Raw genomic sequence first — 22328 nt, forward strand, 5'->3', positions numbered from 1 at the left:
CACTACGCCACTGCTGCTCCTATAGTGGTTGGTTCTTCTTAAATAGCAATGCGGCACGTAGACCGTCAAGTTTTCTTTTGAGACAAGAAATCATTTCCTCCTGCTGTAAAATCTTGCTATAAAGAAGAAGTCCCATTTAATAAGAAAAATTATGAGGGTAGTCAGTATCGCAGAAGGATGTTAACGTATTTAGTGTTTCTTTTCGGAGTTACGTTTTTACTGGCTTTTATTGTGCAATAAAGACACTTTTTCAAACCATATAAAATAAAAAGATAACACTCTTTTACAAGAATGAAATTGATCGAAGGGCGGCCAGCCTTTTTTTGTGTTTAGATTGTGTTTGGCCTGCAATGACTTTGGGTGTGTGTGTGTGGGAGGGGGTGTGTGTGTGTGTGTGACTTTTCTCAGACACATTTGCCTAGGCACTTTTATTTTTTGCCATGTGGCAACCTCACAGAGGTTTCAAAGCAAGAGATGAACAGAAGTGGTTTGCCGCTGCCTGTCCCTGCATAGCAATCCTGGTATTCCTTGGAGGCCTTATCCAAATACTACTCAGGGCTGACCTTGGCCCTTTCTGCACTAGTCAATGAAAATGTTTTCAAAACGTTTTCAATCCCCCCCCATTTGTCTGCACTCACCCACTTGAAACGATTCCTGACTGCCATTTTTTGCTTGTTCCTCCCCCCCCCCCCCCGCACCAACATCTCCTGGACCCGACACTTCGTTGCTTCAAAGACTTGTGCAGCAATTCTCCATATGTCATGCACTCAAAGCTTCAAAGATATCACACCCCCCCCCCCCCGCAAATAAAAACTAAAAAATCTGACGAAAATACACAGGCAAGATGTCGGACCAAGCTCTGAAAATGGCCCTGATGAAGAAGTCCAGGGCCTGCAGAGATGTGTGGGAAACGTTTTTAAAAGATATACGCAGCAAGCCAAGACGTTTTGAAAACATTTAAATGAAAGAATCGCTAAAATCGAGGATGCATTGAAAGCAATTTTAGGCTGGAAGTAAAACGTTTCGGGCTAAGCACGGTGCGGAACTCCTTGGAGGAAAGCTTTTATTTCCTGCCTCGAAATGTTTTGTCTTGCTTGTGCAGAAAGGACCCTCGCTTGGCTTCTGTGATCTGATGCAATCAGGCCAGCCTACCCTATACAGGCCAGGTATACCCTTTTCCCGGCTATTTTTGAATCCAGACCAAGTCAGTTTGGTCTGATGTCACAGCCAGTTGTGCCTCCAGCACCAAAGAACTATCTAAAACTTTGGGGACACAGGAGCAGTGACAGTATATTCGTCTTTTGTAATAGGACGGCATTTTTTGCCCTTGAGCCTTGTTGTTTGAGTGTTTCATTTTCCCCTCTGTACAGAAAGCCACTGAAAAATAAAATGCTTGTTACAAGTCACAAGGCTAGACCCGAAAGGCCAACGGTCTGACCAGACAGCATCATAAATTGGGCTTGGCACTCATCCTGTTGGTGCGGAGCGACTGCCTGTTTATAAGACTGGCCTTCCTCTCTGTTTGCTGAGCTGCAACATCTCATTGCCAGATGATGAACGGAATAAGCTTTGAGTCTCCTGGTTGCTCACCTGCAAGCATTCGCTCTCCTGCAATGCAACCCAAATCCACAAGTCAGACAAGACAAAGTATGTACTGATGTCAAGTCAAAACCAATTTATGGCAAATCCAGCTAGGCAAGGGAAAAGCAGAGGTGGTTTGCCATGGCCTTCCTCTGCAGAGTCTTCTTTGGAGGGTCTCCCTTCCATGTACCAACCCTGCTTGGCTTCCAAAATATGACAAGATCAGGCTATACTATACCAAGGCACTTTCCCCTCTGGTCAACAGATTAAATATGCTAAAAAAGTCTGCTAATCCAGAGAGTCCCAAATGTGCCAGGCCTTCTCAGAGCAGCAGTGGCGTAGGTGCACTCTGGAGAACCAGGTTTGATTCCCCACTCTGGCACGTGAGCTGTGGAGGCTTATCTGGTGAACCAGATTAGCCTGTGCACTCCAACACACGCCACCTGGGTGACCTTGGAATAGTCACAGTTCTTCAGAGCTCTCTCAGCCCTACCTACCTTACAAGGGGTCTGTTGTGGGGTGGGGAGAGGGAAAGGAGATTGTGAGCCCCTTTGAGTCTCCTTGCAAGAGAGAAAGAGGAGATATAAATCTAAATTCTTCTTCTTCTTCTTCTCCTCCTCCTCCTCCTCCTCCTCCTCCTCTAAAGCAGAGCAAATTCATGCGCTGCCAACTGACAGGTGTTTCCTGTAATCGTTCGTCTCCCCAAAAGGTGTCCTTTTTGAAGCGCAGGCTGATAATTATTTTGACAGATGCTGGATAAGGGATTGACCAGAGCACAACCTTGGATTTTGCGAGAGCCTTCAGTAATTGCTCTGATGGGCAGAGAACTAATTAGAATCTATTCTGCATTCTAAACATAGATGTCAGGGTGGATTCCCCCCTCCCCCGCCCGGGTCTTTTTACGATTTGCATTTTCCAGAAAAGAAAAATTCTTCTTGTGCGGGTTGAGTTCCCTATGGACGCTGGAGCAATTATAACTAGTCGCACTCATCTTGAGAAAGTTTCACTGGAAGCGGTGGAGGCTTCCTTTTAAAAGCCAGCTGAAATTCATTTGTGCGTTAGATATGTTAATTTATTTAAAAAAATTTTTTTAAGCAAAACATAGAATATGTGTTAATTCCAGATAGGTCACTGAGCAGCAGCAGAACAAAACGAGAGGTCAAGAGAGGGGCCTTTAAAGACCAACAAAATGTAGTCCAGCCAGAGTTTCTGCAAGGGAGGGTTGACTTTGTCAGAGGTGTGTTTCTGTTGGTATTTTTGCAAGCGTCTGTCACACTTCAGTCATGAAAGAGTTGACTGTTACCGTGTTTCCCCGAAAATAAGACAGTGTCTTATATTAATTTTTGCTCCCCTATGTCTTATTTTCAGGGGATGTCTTATTTTTCTGCTCCACAGCTGCATGCTCTGGTGTTCTGTTCGTTGGGCATGCTTCCAAACAAAAACTTTGGCCGTTTCCGCACGGGCAATTAATGGCGGCCTGGAGACGGTAAAAACGCCGTCTCCAGGCCGCCATTCGCACAGGGGGCGCAGCTGCATCGGAGGCCTGGGGACATGCCGGGTTGGCCGGGTGCCGGCGCTCTGCGGCGCCGGCTGCCCGGCTGTTTCCAGGACCGTCCGTGTGGACGGTCCCAGCGTCGTCGGGTCGGCGTCGTAAATGCCGACCCGGCCGCTTCCGCCTTCGTGCGGAAACGGCCTTTGCTACGTCTTACTTTCAGGGGATGTTTTATATTTAGCACTTCAGCAAAAACTCTACTACGTCTTATTCTCAGGGGATGTCTTATTTTTGGGGAAACAGGGTGCTGAAGTCACTGTTTTAAGACCTGTCCTATTGATTAGCTATTGGTCAGTCAACTAGACATTGCTGATGTGCTAGTAGTCATGTAGTCAGAGGTTTTAAAGTTAAGTCTGTTTTTTTTGACCAGACACCATCGTGATGTGACCACACGATGATGCAACCAAGTGTAGTAACGTAAGATGATGCAACCGAGTGTAGTAACGTAGGAAAGTATACCATTTCTTGTTTTTGTTCCCATGTAACCCTCCCTAATAGTTAGTAAACTCATTTATATAAAAAGCAACCGTGAATCAGTCTCTTCTGTGCTACTCTGCTAATTTTATCCAACAGTTTCCTGTGGCATTCCTTTGAGCAGCTGAATGTGGGTTCTCCCATTCGTCTACTGCGCATCGAGCAGAGTTATGGGGTCGCTGGCATGAATCAGCCCTTAATTCTTCTTAAACTTCTGCAGGACCGGAGTCAGAATTGGGCAGCTGATGTTTTCTGCAGACGGTGCCTGCAAAATCCTCATGGGCAGAAGAGACTAAGGACAGAGGAGACTTATGTTAATAATGCTATAATTGCACAAGTGGAGATGATAAATAAAAACCTTCGGGAGGAACTTCTGAGAAACAGCGACAGTCACACGACCACATTGATGTTAAAAGGCAGCTAATGTGCGGAAGCAGATTGCCTTCATCAGCTCCGGTTTCCCAAAATGTTCTCGGCCAGCATCTTATTCCTTTTCCCGTAATTCAGTTCTGAACGTCCCCCCACCCCCAACAACAACCAGCCCCACTTTGAAATGTCCCAGTTTTAATATACAGCAGCTCAGCCAAGGACATCGCTGCAAATCCCTTGCAAAAACAGCGATTCTTTTCTTTTAATGTACCCAGCGCTGCCAGCAGCCCTGGCAAAACAAGGCCCTGTCTTCCACATCTAACAGGCAAGGTGAGGACAGAAATTCCCTCCTGAAGGCAGAAAGACAGAGCTGAGAAGAGCGAGCTCACTTTTAATCAAATCCAGTTACAACGAGCTGCCGTTTATCTTTCGGGAGATTTTCATTACCTCCCACCCACCAAGGACAAGAAGAAATCACCAGCTTTGTTGTTCATTTCTCTAATCTTCTGTTTGCTTAATGGGGGACCCAATCATTTGGCTGATATCTCATTGCAACATTGCATTATATCCAGTGGTGGGATTCAGCCGATTCGCACCAGTTCAGTAGAACCGGTAGCTAATTTTTTGTCTAGTTTGGAGAACTGGTTGTAATCCCACCACTGAGTCCTTTTGGAACTGGTTGTTAAATTATTTGAATCCCACCACTGATTATATCCATGATCTTTTTGCATTCGCCCAAAATTAATACTGCATCTTCTGTTTTGGATCTTAGAGCTGCTTTTGAACGGTCTGCAGATCGGAGATTTTGCCTGGGTTTATTTGGGGCATTCGCAACCGCTTTGACAAAGTGAAATGGTTCCACTCTAGTGTTGCATTTCTCTACTGTCCACAAGGTCACTTCTGGGGGAATTAAGCTCTTGACTATTCATACAGAGAAGAAAAATGTAGCAATGTATGGCTGAACAATTTGTTCTAGATTATTTCCATATTCTGGTAGACATTGGGTGGATATTATTTTGGTGGCCCATGGATGAAGTTGGTTCTCGATTGTTTTGATGGTCCCTGGGTTGCGGTCTACCAAGAAATGTAAAATACAATGGATTTGGGAATTAATTTTAACCTGTGCCTTGGAGTCTAGTCAGTGGTCGGATCCAAAAATTTTAGTAACAGGTTCCCATGGGGGTGGGATTCAAACTGTGGTGTAGCGCCAATGGAGCTGGGCGGGGCACAATGGGGGCGTGGGCGGGCATCCCAGGGGCGGGGCATTCCTGGGCAGGGCTTTGGCAAGGACGCAGCTGCTGTGCCGGTCCTTGGGTGGGAAACGAATGCACGCAGGCGAGGGCTGCCACGCACGCCGGTGCACCTCCTGCTAGACTGCTTCAAGTTCTGCGCACTACTGCTGAGAGGAGGGGTGTAACTAAGGCAAAAATCATGTGGCAAAATCACCAATTAGTAACCCCCTCTCGGCAGTGGCATACACAAATAATTAGTAACCTACTCTTGGGAACCTGTGAGAACCTCCTGGATCCCACCTCTGAGTCTAGTGCTGCTGGCTCCATGCATATGTGGCCAAGTCCTACTTCCATATCATCAAAAGAGTGTGTGTTTTTTACCAACCCTGTGAAAACAAAATAAGTAATTTGCATTCAGTACCTCTCTAGCTTGATAAAATAAGAGCAGTTGCATTTATATCCTGCTTTTCTCTACCACAAGGATTCTCCAAGTGACTTACAACTTCTTCCCTTCCTCTCCCCACAATAGACACCTTGTGAGGTAGGTGTGACTGACAGAGTTATGAAAGAACTGTGACTAGGCCAAGGTCACCCGGAGGGCTTCTTGTGTAGGAGCACGCAAACAAATCCAGTGTCCAAATCCAGTGTCCAAATCCAGTGTCCTCACCTTGTAGACAAGGGGGGAATCAAACCCGGTTCTCCAGGTCAGAGTCCACTTCACCATGCAGTCCACAAAATTGCTCACCCTTCTCGGTCTCTGCTTCCTTTCTTTGCTTCAAGGAAATTGCAAGATCACTTACAGATAATCTGGCATGTATCAATCAATGCTCAGACAACCTATTTATTTTCTGCGTTGCTGCCGGAATCGAGTGAGAAGCAACTAGAGGCTGTTTCCCATTTTCTATAATGAGCTTTGGGACTCCAAGTCTTTTTATACTCAGCTCAATCAAGGCATGTAGAAATAAATCATTGTCTTCGCGAGCGCTCTGCCTGGCATTTCGCATTGTTCTATGTGATGTTATTTCATGGTAATTAAATGACATTACATTTGATCTGAAGTGTCCCGTGCAAAAAAAGAAAGAAAAGAGAATCTCCAAAACTCATCCTGAACAATTCTTTCCTATTAACAATGCCAACCCATTAAGTGAATGTTGTTCATTCAAATGAACAACCGCTGTTTCATCCGCTCATTTAAATCCGGTATTCATATCTCTCCGGAGTGAATGAATGAATGAATGAATGAATGAATGAATGAATGAATAATGTTCAATTAGATGGGGGTTGATTGGACTAGTTTCACCGCAGCTGCAATACGCAAAGTCTGGGATTTTCAACATGTGATCGATTCCTGGAAGCAGGATGTGCCTCACAACTTAAGGAAATGTTATTTACTTTTTCTGTCTCAGGAATGTCTCTCATTTGTACTGGTTGCTGCTGCTTCTGGCTCGATTTCAAGGGAATCCCTGTGTCAAACACATTATAGTTCATATAGGATGGGTGACACCTGGCTTGATAACACTACATGCGAAAGAGATCTGGGAGTCTCAGTAGGCCATAAACTAAATATGAGTCAGCAGTGTGATGCGGCGGCCAAGAAAGCCAATGCGATTCTGGATTGTATCAATAGGAGTATAGTGTCAAGATCGAGGAATGTTATACCTCTCTATTCTGCATTGGTTAGACCTCACCTGGAATATTGTGTACAATTCTGGGCACCGCAGTTCAGGAGGGATATTGACCAGCTGGAGCAGGTCCAGAGGAGGACAACCAAAATGGTAAAGGGTCTGAAGTCCATGCCCTATGAAGAGAGGCTTAGGGAGCTGGGGATGTTTAGTCTGGAGAAGCGTAGGGTGACATGATAACCATGTTTAAATATTTGAAGGGATGTCATGTCGAAGAGGGAGCAAGCTTGTTTTCTGCTGCCTCAGAGACTAGGACACAGAGTAATGGATTCAAGGTGAAGGAAAAGAGATTCCACCTAAACATTAGGAAGAACTTCCTGACCGTCAGGGCTGTTTGACAGTGGAATTCACTGCCTCGGAGATGGCGGAGTCTCCTTCTTTGGAGGTTTTTAAACAAAGGCTGGATCAGCATATGTCGGGAGAGGAGAAAAGTTAAGTTCTGGCTCATATGAACTCTGAGTGAAAGCACAGGGCCTACCGGGTTCCATAGACTGCTATTTCATCCGCTCATTTAAATCCGGTATTTATATCTCTCCGGAGACCCATGCTCATGAATTATATATTGCAAAATATGAAATAAATGCCCTGCCTCGAGCATTTTCTCTCTCACAATGCTGGCTGCATAACTGACGTTGCATCCTGATCCCATTCATTATGAAAACCCTTCCTAAGGTCTTATCGCTAACAACTGCTACCCAGATTTATTTGAAGGATCATTGTGTTTGCTCAAAAATAAGTCCCACTGAATGCAGGGGCGTGAAAGCCCCTGGCTGGGGTCACCATAAGCTAGAAGCTGAGACCACCAAGAAAGACTCTGCAGAGGAGGGCAATGGCAGGCCATCTCTGCTTCTCACTTGCTGTGGTCACCATATGTTAGAAGCTGAGACACCAAGGAAGACTCTGCAGCAGAGGTGGGATCCAGCAGGTTCTCACCAGTTCCCGAGAGTGGGTCACTAATTATTTGTGTGTGCCAAGAGGGGGTTACTAACTGGGTCTGCTTTTCCGTTAGAAATTCCATTAGGTCCAAAAATCATAAAGTCCTGTTGTTTCCTTTGTGGCTGGTTAGCGAAGGTAGAAAACGGCATAATTCTCCCTGTTGGGCTGTTTTAAAAACATGTTTTAGATATATGGTAAAGTTCCTTGTTTAAGGAAAGCATCCTTTTGATTTCTAGAAACAAAATTAAGTATTTGAAAGTATTAAGTATTTGACAAGCAGTCAATTAGAGGAGAAGTAGTTGTTTCTGTTGGCAGTAGACGATAGGACTTGCTATCATGAGTTTAAATTATGGGCAGAAAGATACCAGCTGGAAATTAGGAACTTTTTTTTACAGTAAGAGTTTTTTACAGTAACAGAGAAATTATTAATGCCCCGCCCCTGTCGTGCCCGGCCGTGCCCCTGCCATGCCCCGCCCAGCCCCATTGGCGCTACGCCACTGTTTGAATCCCACCACCAAGGGAACCTGTTACTAAAATTTTTGGATCCCACCACTGCTCATCGGCATGTTGCACACACAAGCGTTTACATTTTGTCAGCTGCCTCGGGCAGGGGGGAAATATTTCAACTAAATCAATTAAAATAAAAGTTTCGTTAGTCATCTTAGATGCCTTTGGCTGAGCGCTGGCATTTTTGTTTGTTTTGCTAGATCAATAACATATATAATTGCATGTCGTTATACAGCAGCCCGCATAGCCCGAGATAGCTCAGAAGCTAAGCATGGTCAGCTCCCGTTATTATTTGGATGGGACACCACCAAGAAAGGGAACAATTGCTACACAGAGGCAGGCAATGGCAAAGCACCCCCGAAGTCTGTAAAATTATGCATGGGGTAGAAAATGTTGACAGAGAGAAATTTTTCTCTCTTTCTCACAATACTTGAACCAGGGGGCATACATTGAAAATGCTGGGGGGAAGAATTAGGACTAATAAAAGGAAACACTTCTTCACGCAACGTGTGATTGGTGTTTGGAATATGCTGCCACAGGAGGTGGTGATGGCCACTAACCTGGATAGCTTTAAAAGGGGCTTGGACAGATTTATGGAGGAGAAGTCGATTTATGGCTACCAATCTTGATCCTTTTTGATCTGAGATTGCAAATGCCTTAACAGTCCAGGTGCTCGGGAGCAACAGCTGCAGAAGGCCCTTGCTTTCACATCCTGCACGTGAGCTCCCAAAGGCACCTGGTAGGCCACTGTGAGTAGCAGAGAGCTGGACTAGATGGACTCTGGTCTGATCCAGCTGGCTTGTTCTTATGTTCTTATGATCATCTCTTGAGTGGGTTGACATAAGTTGGTTGTGACTTATGAGCCAGCGTGGTGTAGTGGTTAAAAGCAGGTGCACTCTAATCTGGAGAACTGGGTTTGATTCCCCACTCTGCCACTTGATTTGTGGAGACTTATCTGGGAAACCAGATTAGCCTGTGCACTCCCAACACATGCCAACTGGGTGACCTTGGGCTGATCACTGTTCTTCAGAGCTCTCTCAGCCCCATCCACCTCACAGGATGCTTGTTGGGGAGGGGGGGGAAGGGAAAGGAGATTGTAAGCCCCTTACAGGAGAGAAAGGGGGGATATAAATCCAAACTCTTCTTCTCTTCTTGGCGGCACTTAATTATTATTATGAATAACGTAAATGAAAGAAGATGTCTCTACCTCTGGCAGTACAATCTACCTTACATTTGGTACAAAGCGTTGCCTTCAGGACTTGGGTTGCTAAGATTCATCCTCATCCTCTCCCTAGATCTTTTTAAGGTTACCGTCTCCCTCTACCCCAAGAGCAGAGCCGTTTAGCCTTTGAAGGGTTGGTTTCATTCATCAGGGTAACAAGTCTCAAAGGATTCCTTTCTGCCAGAAAGAACACATTGATTGGTATTCTGCCCCCGCTTTCCGTAAGATAACAAATCCAGGAAAAGAACATACAACTTCGCTTGCCTTTCTCCCCCCTTTGTCTATCCCTCAGTTTGCTGTTGTGCTGTGACTGCTAATAATGCATTATTTTATTGGGTGGATTAAAAAAGAGAGGAAAACCAAGGAGGGCCTTTTTGAAATACCAGCTCTCAAGTCCGGACCATCCCGGTTTCCTTGAACCTCAAGAAGAAGAAGGAGGAGGAAAGTTTGGATTTATACCCCATGGTTCTCTCCTGTAAGAAGACTCAAGGTGGCTTACAAGCTCCTTTCCCTTCCTCTCCGCACAACAGACACCTTGTGAGGTGGGGGGGGGGGGGCTGAGAGAGTTCAGAGAGAATTGTGACTAGCCCCAGGTCACCCAGCAGGAATGTAGGAGTGCAGAAACACAGCTGGTTCCTCAATAAGCCTCTGCCACTCAAGTGGAGGAGTGGGGAATCAAACCTGGTTCTCCGGATTAGAATCCATCTGCTCTTAAGCACTACACCACACTGGCTCTTAAAAGACCCACACTCACATCGTTGCACAGTTGAGTGCCTTCCTGTTGACTGATGGAACAAACTGCAACGTCCAAATCCCCTGGCGGTTTTTGTTAATTCTTCTCCTCTCCAGAGCCCTTTTCTTTGCTGCAAATCACTCAATATTATTGTTACCATAATTACAAGGGCAGTGAAGTTCAGATGATGAATCAGTTAAAGGACAAAACGATCCCTGGTTTATCAAGCGACAATTAAATACAGCCATTTAGAACAACTGCAGCCAGCAAGAGCCCTCATAGATGTTCCCTCCTTCAGCGATGGCAGACTAATCTTATCTCTCTTTTTTGACAGAGTGACAAACTTGGTAAATGAATGGGAATGCTATGACATAGCATACCTTGATTTTTGTAGGGCCTTTGACAAAGTGCCCCATGATATTCTTGCAAGTAAGCTGGAAAGATGTGGACTAGACAGCACAACTGTTAGGTGGATTTGTAATTGGTTGACGTAGGAGGTTGGTGTAGGAGGTTAAGCGCTCGTGTATCTAATCTGGAGGAACCGGGTTTGATTCCCAGCTCTGCCGCCTGAGCTGTGGAGGCTTATCTGGGGAATTCAGATTAGCCTGTACACTCCCACACACGCCAGCTGGGTGACCTTGGGCTAGTCACAGCTTCTCGGAGCTCCTCTCAGCCCCACCCACCTCACAGGGTCTTTGTTGTGAGGGGGGAAGGGCAAGGAGATCCTGCAGATCCTTTGAGTCTCCTGCAGGAGAGAAAGGGGGGATATAAATCCAAACTCTTCTTCTTGCCTGGCCAAACACAACAAGTGCTCATCAGTGGCTCATTTTCATCCTGGAGAGAAATGACTCGTGGGGTGCCACAGGGTTCTGTCCTGGGCCCAGTGCTATTCAATATTTTTATCAATGACTTGGATGATGAAAGAGAGGGCATGCCAATCAAATCTGCAGATGATGCCAAATTAAGAGAGGTAGCTGAAAGAAAGGGGCAGGATTCAAAATGACCTGGACAGATTAGAGAGCCGGGCCAAAACTAAAAAAATGAATTTCAACAGAGATAAATGTAAGATTCTACACTTAGGTGGGAAAAAAAATGAAATGCACAGATATAGTGTGGGTGACACCTGGTTTGACAACAGTATGCGTGAAAGGGACCTGGGAGTCTTAGTAGACCACAAACTGTACTTGAGTCAGTGGTGTGATATGGCAGCCAAGAACGCCAATGCAATTCTGGGATGCATCAATAAGAGTATGGTGCCTAGATCGAGGGAAGTAATTGTACCACTCTACTCTGCATTAGTCAGACCTCAGCTAGAGTACTGTGTTCAGTCCTGGGCACCACAATTTAAGAAGGATATTGACAAGCTGGAATGTGTCAGGCTCCAGGCTCCACCCCAAAAATCTCCAGGTATTCCCCAGTCTGGAGGTGGCAACGCTAGGCTGGAAAAGATTAGGGACCCCTGAATCAATGACTGAGGCTCAATATAATTCATTTTACAAAGATTTTGTTAAATGGGTGACAGCCCCGCATGCTTGACGCGGGACCTGTCTCCATGGTGCATGCTGCTTCTCTCCCTGCTCCCTGCACCAATCAATCAATTCCTGTTGTCGCCCAGGGGTTCTGGCCAAGTGTCACTCACTGTATGAGGCAGGGATGTCCCACCCAAGGGAACATGTGTGGTCAAATGTCCCTGGGCTGTGGCCGTTTAGTCACATGGGGGGTGGAAAATCACGCCCACCCCCCTCCTCCTTCCCCCAGGGCCCGTACACTGGCTTCGGGACATGTTGCAAAAAACCTTCATTGTTTAGTGATGGTGGGGGAGGGTGGCTGCCCATAAGGGGGGTGCAGGTGTTAGGCACAGGGCAGAAGCCCTGTGCTCAGAGCTAAGGCTCTGTCCGGTTACTCACAAATAACCATCCATAAGCTTCTTCAGTGTTCAGAGTTTTATTGTTTCAATTCTGCGCAGAAGAGGGAACTCAGACTCTCCGTTAAAAATCAGACAGGGAGCCGGTTCGAAGCGCTGCCGCCTGTGTAACATAATTTATAGTTACAAAAACATACCTCCCCGCTCCTTGCTCATTGGGTTGAGTCAAGTAGACGTACAGACCTGGTCATCTTATCCCACCTCTTACCACACCTTTCCATCTCATATTTTTAAATGTAACTTGAGTCTAAAACACCTCATGTACAAAGTTTCTATAGCATTCAAGTCTTCTGCTAATTCTTATCTCCTTGGTGGGGCCCTGTGTCTTTCAACTCAAGGCCAGTGTCAGGCTGCTCTGAGTTTCGTTTCTCGCTTCCCTTTAATTCACCCCTTTCGCATTCCTTCGTGTTTACCAAATCTTCAGCAAACTCAATTCCAAGCCTCATCAGGGATGTTAGCTAAGATGATTTTATATAGCGTGCTTCGCTCTTTGTGCAGGCTAACTTTTAAGGCTACCTATATGTGGCTATATGACTTAAAACACTATAAACTATATATATGTACATATCACGGGGAACTCAGTTTTTGCACCTGGCCACATTTTCCCTAGATACATTTCTGGTATGAGCTTTGCTGCATGAAGCCACCCAAGAATTGTTATCAACATTGGCTCAGCAAAACACCCGAGCGAAAACACTTCGACTTCTTTCAGCCTCTGCTCTGGGCTGTGGCGAGATTCCCTCTGTTCCACCTCACAGAATCCATAGTATTGATTTCCAGAGATGAAAAATAAGTTTAAGGCAGAAATGGGGATAGGAAGAGGGAGCATCGATATAATTTAAAGTGACTGAATGGAACTGTCCGTTGTAATGCCAGCAGACTAGGAGGTCCATCCATTCCCATCATGCTCTAGTGTCTGGCCCTTTGTTTTCATTAAATCTGTTATTGACAAATCTGTGATCCTTCCACCCCAATTCGCTTAAAATCATATTATAATTTTTTAAAAATAAATTCTTTTCAAAAGACCACTTTGATTTTTGCAAAAGCCTTTAGAAGGGGAAGAAAAGGAGATATTTTGACAAGAAGCATCTTTGAAACTGGGGATCTGTGTGATTCTGTGATATATGGAAACAGAGGGCAATTTTAACATCAAATTTTGTTATTCAGTGGGGGGACGTGCCAATCAAAATGTCAACTGAGAAATCACAAACAAAAGTTGCAGCTTTCGAGCTGAATTGGAAGAATCATGGAATTCATGATTCAGGGAACGCCCCTAGCTTTTAACGGTTGATTCAGTAGGCCCATATCACAAACCACTTGGTGCAATACTTTACTCATTAGTAAATAAATAATACAGGAGTCCCACTGAACCTTCAAGAAAACTAACAAAAAGTATTCAGGCAGACATCAGCATTCATGAGTCAGAGCTCAACTTTGTCAGACATATGAAATGTTCACCCATGAGTGGATACATGTGCCACCAAGTCAGAGCTGACTTGTGGCAATTTTGTAGGGTTTTAATTTTGTAGGCAAGAGGCGTTCAGAGGTGGCTTGCCATTGCCATTGCCTGCTTGTGGGCACTTCCGCACATGGAGAATAATGCACTTTCAATCCACTTTCAATGCACTTTACAGCTGGATTTTATTGTGCAGAATAGCAAAATCCACTAGTAAACAATTGTGAAAGTGGATTGAAAGTGCATTATTTTGCACGTGCGAAAGTGCCCTTGTTCATCCATTAGGAAGATGCATTTATAGACTCCACAACTTTATCTATAAATATATTTTCCTGAAGGGTGAACGCTCTCTTGCATCTGATGAAGGGCAAGCTGATGCTGAAATACGTTATATTATAATTGTCTTGAAGGTGATGCCGAACTGAACTGCAGTGGCGTAGGAGGAGGAGCAGTGGCATAGGAGGTTAAGAGCTCATGTATCTAATCTGGAGGAACCGGGTTTGATTCCCAGCTCTGCCGCCTGAGCTGCGGAGGCTTATCTGGGGAATTCAGATTAGCCTGTACACTCCCACACACGCCAGCTGGGTGACCTTGGGCTAGTCACAGCTTCTCAGAGCTCTCTCAGCCCCACCTACCTCACAGGGTGTTTGTTGTGAGGGGGGAAGGGCAAGGAGGTTGTAAGCCCCTTTGAGTCCCCTACAGGAGAGAAAGGGGGGATATAAATCCAAACTCCTCCTCCTCCTCCTCCTCCTCCTCCTCTTCTTCTTCTTCTTTTTCTTCTTCTTCTTCTTCTTCTTCTTCTTCTTCTTCTTCTTCTTCTTCTTCTTCTTCTGCTTCTTCTTCTTCTTCTTCTGCTGCTGCTGCTGCTGCTGCTGCGCCTTTTTGGTGCTAACAGCCCAACGTGGCTACCCTTCTGGAATTAATTTCTAGTTGGTGCAAATGGGGAGTGTCCCCTTTTAAAAAGAAGGCTCGTGATTCACTGCATTGGCACCGTCGCCGCTGGTGCAGTTGCGTGCCACAGCATCTCTGCCACCCAGATGCTTGAATGGGCTTTCTTTCTTTCTTTTTTGGTATCCCGCAGATGCCTCTTGATGCCTTCCGACTGTGTTCATTTCGTTGGCAACGAGTATGTATTCTGGCAGTCTAATTATTATTAATTTTATGGATGACACACTGACAACACACTTGGCCCCGACGAGGACACAGCATGACAGAAGCTTCATCTCGAAGAGCGCCTGTTCAAAATGTTAACGGGACTGGAGCTGGATTGTCAGCTAAGAGAATAAAATGGGGGACGTGCCAATCACATGTAAAACCAAAAAATCGAAAGGCGCCCACAGCAGAAAAAGGGGAGAAAAATGCAAATGTATTCTGCAATGTTTAGAAATAAAATATATTTCACAATCTGAGTGATTATTCAAAAGAGTTCACATCAAACAATTCTAAACAGGTTTAAGCAGTTTGAGCATTATTGCTCCTGAAGGTTGTTTGATTCTCTAGTTTGACAGTTGTTACTTTGCATTTGCCGTGAACGTTTTGTAGCAATTTGTTTAAAATTGTTTGATGCCCTCTCCCTTGAATAATCATGCCCGTCTCAGATTATAAAATTCATTTTATTTCTATATGTTGCAAGAGTACATTTGCATTTTTGTCCCCTTTTTTGCTGTGGATGTTCTTTGATTTTTAAAAATATTTAGACGGATTTTCAGATATGGTCGGTCCTGAGTTCCAATTCGCGTAATCAAACCTGCGGGCTAGGAGTCCCACTGAACCTTCAAGAAAACTAACAAAAAGTATTCAGGCAGACATCAGCAATGAGTCCGGCATTGGGCGGGGGGGGGGGGGGGAGCAGATTCAAAGCTGGAATATCCAACTCAAAAGGGCTCAAGAAATCTGACTTGCCTCTTTCTCCGGGTGAATTCTGCCGCTTTTGTGGTGGACCAGGGAGAAGAATACAGATGGCAATTTTAGCCTGAAGCTTACATTTCTCTTGAACAGCCTGCTGGGTAGGATTGATTACTCGCCTCTTTTAAAAAGGGCAAATCAGCAGATGTTATTGATATGGAGCAGACATTTATCCACCAGGCATGCTGTTGATGTGGAAAGAAACTTCCACACGCGGCAATTTAAAAAACAAGGGGAAAAAACCTCTGCTGTTAAAAAAAATGTAAAAATAAACCTGTGATTTCTGTTTGCAAAGTTCTGTTTATTTTTGATCTCTAGGAGGCATTACTGTGAATAAGCGTGATCTCTGCGGGCTGCTTCTGTCTGGCCCTTTCCATGGTTGGTTGCAGGGAGCTGTGTGGGTCTCTTGAGGAAAAACAAAATCCCTCTCAAGCATTTGGGCTGGTTGCGAGTTTCAGGGGTTCGAGGCTGCTCTTTTCCTACAAAAAGGAAGAAGAAGAAGAAGAAGAAGAAGAAGAAGAAGAAGAGGAGGAGGAGGAGGAGGAGGAGGAGGAGGAGTTTGAATTTATATCCCACTTTTCTCTCAGCTTACAAATTCCTTTCACTTCCTCTCCCCTCAACAGACATCTTGTGAGGCAGGTAGGGCTATGAGAGTTCAGAGAGAACTGTGACTGGCCCAAAGTTACCCAGCTGGTTTCATGTGCAGGAGCAGGAAAAGCAACCCAGTTCACCAGATAAGAGTCCACTGCTTAAGTGGAGGAGCAGGGAATCAATCTTGGGGCACTTCCGCACAAGCACTTCCAATCCACTTTCAATGCACTTTGCAGCTGGATTTTACTGTGCGATAATAGCAACATCCACTTGCAAACAATTGTGAAAGTGGACTGAAAATGCATTATTCTGTATGTGCGGAAGGGGCCTCAGTTCTCCAGATTAGAGTCCACCTGCTTTTAACCACTACACCACACTGAACCTACACACACTGGTTAGAAATGACAGACCCTAACACGATGCTTTCTTGTGACACTAAAATAAACTTTCTTCCCTAAGCTGACTTCAAACCCTAACTAAAAGCCTGGTTGAGCTGACACCTCTTTCCAGAATTGCTAAATCCCTACCCAAAAGGTGGGGAAAGGTCTTCTTTTCCCTTCTTCAGGCACCTCAACTCCTTCCAACCAGTGAAATTCTGTAGATCCTAATTGTCTGACCATCACTCGGATTTGGCTAGGCCAGGGGTAGGGAACCCTTTAACACTCAAAGAGCCATTTGGACCCATTTTCCATGGGAAAAGAAAACACTTGGAGCCGCAAATAATTTTTGACATTTAAAATAAAGATAACACTGTATATATTGGGTTTTTTTACCTTTTACTCCGCTCATTCTGAGAAGCGCATGGATGCATCTGCCCTGCTGCGGGCAAGGATGGGGCCGGCGGCTTGGCTCGTGGAGCCGCAGTGCAAGGGCAGAAGAGCCGCATGCGGCTCTCGAGCCGCAGGTTCCCTACCCCTGGGCTAGGCCTAAATCACAAGGACTGGTTCAGGGCCATAGAGGAGAGCTGGAACTTTTCTGTTTTCATTGCAATGAAACACCTGTCTTTCTTCATTACGGCATATCAAATTTTAAGAAAATGGCTTCGTGGCCTTTTGGTTTCTTTCTTTCTTTGACTGGCATTATTTTCCAGTTTTGCAATTCGCTGTACTTCAACGCCCCCCCCCCCCCTTTTCATTTATTTACGCTCTTTGCTGTTTGATTGATTGAACAGTTTTGCAACGTGCCTCGAATCTGAGCGAGAAAGGCCGGTTGTAAATGAAGCTGGTAAATAAACAAACCATGTAGCTCTGATGAGTTAGGCATTTTGCTAGTGGATCTGCTGGTGTAACCCCCATGCCCAGAATGGGTTGGCCCAGAATGGGTTGACCCAGTAAGGGGGTGGAGACTCGGAGCAGCAGAGAGGCTGCAAGAGCTCTTTTGCAGAAGAAGCAAGGCTACCAGACTTGGACCTTGATTTCTATAAGCCCTTAACACCTTGTTAAGGTAATTTCAATATTGTTGGGAACTACTGGGAAGGTAGTTGTTGTTTTGCTATGTTGTAAATGTTGGAGTTTATTGTTTCAGGGTTTTCTTTTGTGGTTGTAATGGGTGAGAGTTCTCCTGGAGACCTTCATCATGTTGCAACCTGTTCATCAAGCCCTTGGAGTCTTCAGGAGCCAGCCAACTTGCAAAGAAGATTTGGACTTGGCAATATCAGTAGACTGTAAATAGAAGGACTTGAAATGCAACCTGAACAGGACCTTGAATTGTAACGTTAATTGTTGATGTTTTAAAAGTGTTAATTGTAAAGAAAAGTAAACCATATTGTTGTTTAAAAATTGTTGTTGCAACTCATTCCAAGTACTGCCCCACAGAACTCACAAGCTGAGGTTACACTGGCAAAGGGTGACCCAAAGCTCAGAGGTGGGATCCAGCAGGTCCCCCCCAGTTCCCGAGAGTGGGTCACTAATTATTTGTGTGTGCCGAGAGGGGGCTACTAATTGGGTCTGCTTTTCCGTTAGAAAGTCCATTAGGTCCAAAAATCATAAAGTCCTGTTGTTTCCTATGTGGCTGGTTAGCAAAGGTAGAAAACGGCATAATTCTTCCTGTTGGGCTGTTTTAAAAACATGTTTTAGAAATATGGTCAAGTTCCTTGTTTAAGGGAAGTATCCTTCTTTTGATTTCTAGAAACAAAATTAAGTATTTGAAAGTATTAAGTATTTGACAGGCAGTCAATTAGAGGAGAAGTAGTTGTTTCTGTTGGCAGTAGACGATAGGACCTGTTATAATGAGTTTAAATTATGGACAGAAAGATACCAGCTGGAAATTAGGAACTTTTTTTTACAGTAAGAGTTTTTTACAGTAACAGAGAAATTATTAATGCCCCACCCCCGGAATGCCCGGCCATGCCCCTGTCGTGCCCTGCCCAACCCCATTGGCGCTACGTCACTGTTTGAATCCCACCACCATGGGAACCTGTTACTAAAATTTTTGGATCCCACCACTGCCAAAGCTCCTTAGATCCCCCCCCCCCCCCGCCCTCCTGTTCGATTGAACATCCTCTGGGGATTATCCTTAGGACACGAACACCAAGCAGGGGCCAGAAGACACATCAGCCGGCACCTCATTAGACATTGCGGTCAGAACCTCATCACAGGAATGACAACCATACAGGAATACACAGACAGACAAGAGTTTCCATCTGTCATTCTTGCTTGAAAACAAACTGTACCTTTAGATATTTTGCTCATCTTGTGTCTCACCATTTTGGGTGTCAACAGAAACAACAACAACAAACCTTTATTGGCACTGAAAGGTAAAAAAGAAACAAGGCCCACAGCATACAAAAACTACAGAAATATGTGGTGTATATACAATTTTTTCTAAAAGAAAATTTGCAACCGTCTCACAGAATAGCAGACCATTATTATTGAGCAGGTGAGCCATTCTGTAGTATTCCGGCAATTGTAAACAGCTCGTCAGAATCGTATCCTTATACTTTAACCTAGACTTTTCATGTCTGGGATATTCGAATGAGGAATGCATAAGTGTTTCCACACTGCCATTATCACAGAGACAGGATCTTGTAGTATGTTCCATTTTCTTATATCTACCAGTTAGAAAGGCTGATGGTAATACATTAAACCCTTGCAATTCTCAGGGCTCTGCTTTGCTTAGGATTTGCACCTTTGTTGGACCGGGCTCAACATGCTAGTTGGGGAACATGTTTTCTTGGCCGTCAGCATTAAATTTTGAAACTTAATGTTGGCATGTTGGGTGTCAAAAACTAGGGACATGAATCTCAGGCTCATTCCGCACATGCAGAATAATGCACTTTCAAACTGCTTTCAATGCTCTTTGAAGCTGTGCGGAATGGCAAAATCCACTTGCAAACAGTTGTGAAAGTGGTTTGAAAATGCATTATTTTGCATGTGTGGAAGGGTCCTCAGAGAGAGAGAGAGAGAGAGAGAGAGGAGCAAGGCTGAATAGAATTCAAGGAATGGTGCTTGCAAATGGGAAGAGGATTTTTGTTGAGAGCTGAGTTGAAAAGCAGGGCTGTGTTTTCTTTACTGCTTCCAAATCAGAGGCTGAAGAGATCAAAGCAAACTTTAAGTTAAAGGTGGCTTCATCTGGGAATCAATTCCAACAGATTCCCTGATGGCAGAAGTAGTGGAAAGGAGTGCAAATTATTTGGAGCCAGTCGGCATAAACCACTGAGTGGTCCCAACCCAATTTTCCAAGAGGGAGTCTATAGCATAAAATCTGATCCATTCTGCAGTCTCAGCTGCCGAGTGTTTTACTAATAAAGGAAAAGGGCCCCCCTGTGTTTGTTATATGTTCTCCCGTATTTCAGGTTTTGTGCAGTAATTTGGAGATTTAGTTACAAAACCGCAGCACCAGCATGCAATTTGGTATAAATAGCTTTCCGCAACATTGAAGACGGGGAGAACTTAAATTAACCTGCAAGGGGTTTTTTTAATAGAAGAAATGGTTTTACTCTGGAGAGTTCACCAGGCTCAAACTATGCGCTGTGACACATACAAAGATTAAACTACTTTTTTGCCGTCAAATCTAATTTCACATATGGCGACCCCTTCTTGGGTTATCAAGACAAGGGACATTCATAGATGGTTTGCCATTACCTGCCTCTGTATCATGATCCAGATGTTCCTTGGAAATCTCCCATTCAAATACTTGCCAGGATCGAATCTGCTTAGCTTCTGAGATCTGACAAGAACAGGCTAGCCTGCGCAACCCATTGTAAAAGGCAAACATTTTCTTAGGCCCCTTTGGCACATGCAGAATAATGCACTTTCAATCCACTTTGCAACAGAATTTTACTGTGCGGAATAGTAAAATCCACTTGCAAATAATTGTGAAAGTGGATTGAAAGTACCTTATTCTGCATGAGCGGAAGGGGCTTAGACTTGACAATACTGTTCTCAACTTTCTATCTCTGGCTCATTCCGCACATGCAGAATAATGCACTTTCAAACTGCTTTCAGTGCTCTTTGAAGCTGTGCGGAATGGCAAAATCCACTTGCAAACAGTTGAAAGTGGTTTGAAAACGCATTATTTTGCATGTGCAGAAGGGGCCCAAGATTCATGATGTTTATGCCATCAACTAATATGACCTAAGCAGTTTACAATCAAATCAATAAAATATTTATGGTCATGGGTTTAAATTTGGTCCAGCTCCACTTCCCATTTAAACTTTATTAATCCCCTTCTGTTTTTCAAGGGTCGTTCTGAAATCCAATGTACCAGTATTGGGCTTTTCAGCTAACAGCACTGCTGTCACTGTAGGAAAATTGACAACATAAAAATCTGCGAAAGTAGGTACACTGCAAATCATAGCAAATGATGATTGGTACGCATCAACCCAACAATCTTTTTTTTTTTAAAAAAAATGGCCACTTCAAGGGTTTTCAATATGGTGCCCAGCGAGGATTCTGATTGACTATTAGAGGTTTGATTGACGATTGGAGATTTGATTGGCTGTGCAGATTTTTTTAAATGTTGCTCTGGCAAGGATTTGCACTGTGTTACTGAAGTTAAACTGTGCAAACATTTTGTGGTTGCCCCCCCCCCCCCCCACCGCCTGTGGCTGCCATTTTGTTGCTGCGCCCAGCTTGCCGTGTCAGAATTCCAAGAGGAAGAAATAACTTCAACCTAGAAACAACAGGTCCCCAGGAAGGTTGACAAAACATCTTCTAATAATAGGATAACAACAGGTTACGTGCAAAAAAATTAAGAAAACTTTAATACACTACGAGCTGTAAAAATTTCTGTTAGCACGATAATGGGATTTTTTACAACTTAGTGTATTAAAGCTTTGTTAAGGTTTTTGTATGCAACTCATTGCTATTCTGTTTATTACTAGGTTTTTATGAGACTTCTGAGTATCTGTCCACAGTAGACCTCCAGACTGCTAACCAGACTTCTTTGCATGAGAATTTACCCAGTGGTGGGATCCAAAAATTTTAGTAACAGGTTCCCATGGTGGTGGGATTCAAACAGTGGCGTAGCACCAATGGGGCTGGGCAGGGCACAACGGGGGCGTGGCCGGGCATTCCAGGGGCAGGGCATTAATAATTTCTCTGTTACTGTAAAAAACTCTTACTGTAAAAAAAAAGTTCCTAATTTCCAGCTGGTATCTTTCTGTCCATAATTTAAACTCATTATAGCAAGTCCTATCGTCTACTGCCAACAGAAACAACTACTTCTCCTCTAATTGACTGCCTGTCACATGCTTAATACTTTCAAATACTTAATTTTGTTTCTAGAAATCAAAAGGATACTTTCCTTAAACAAGGAACTTTACCTTGTTTTTAAAACAGGGAGAATTATCCCGTTTTCTACCTTTGCTAACCAGCCACATAGGAAACAACAGGACTTTATGATTTTTGGACCTAATGGAATTTCTAACGGAAAAGCAGACCCAATTAGTAACCCCCTCTCGGCACACACAAATAATTAGTAATCCCCTCTCGGGAACTGGTGAGAACCTGCTGGATCCCACCTGTGGATTTACCCCTTTATATCCTTCCCAGTTCTGCCTTCATTATCACACTTCTGGAACCGTTGCCGATGTTGCCCTCCCTGGCACGTGCCTGGTGACAAGAAGCAAAGAGAACGCTCACATCGCCAGGCTGAAAATGAATCAGGATGCAACCCTGCTTAGCTCTTTGCTTTTAATTGCCACCTTTCCCCCTGTGTCATTT

The sequence above is a fragment of the Sphaerodactylus townsendi genome, linkage group LG17 (genome assembly GCF_021028975.2).
Source record: "Sphaerodactylus townsendi isolate TG3544 linkage group LG17, MPM_Stown_v2.3, whole genome shotgun sequence".
Lineage (NCBI taxonomy): Eukaryota > Metazoa > Chordata > Lepidosauria > Squamata > Sphaerodactylidae > Sphaerodactylus > Sphaerodactylus townsendi.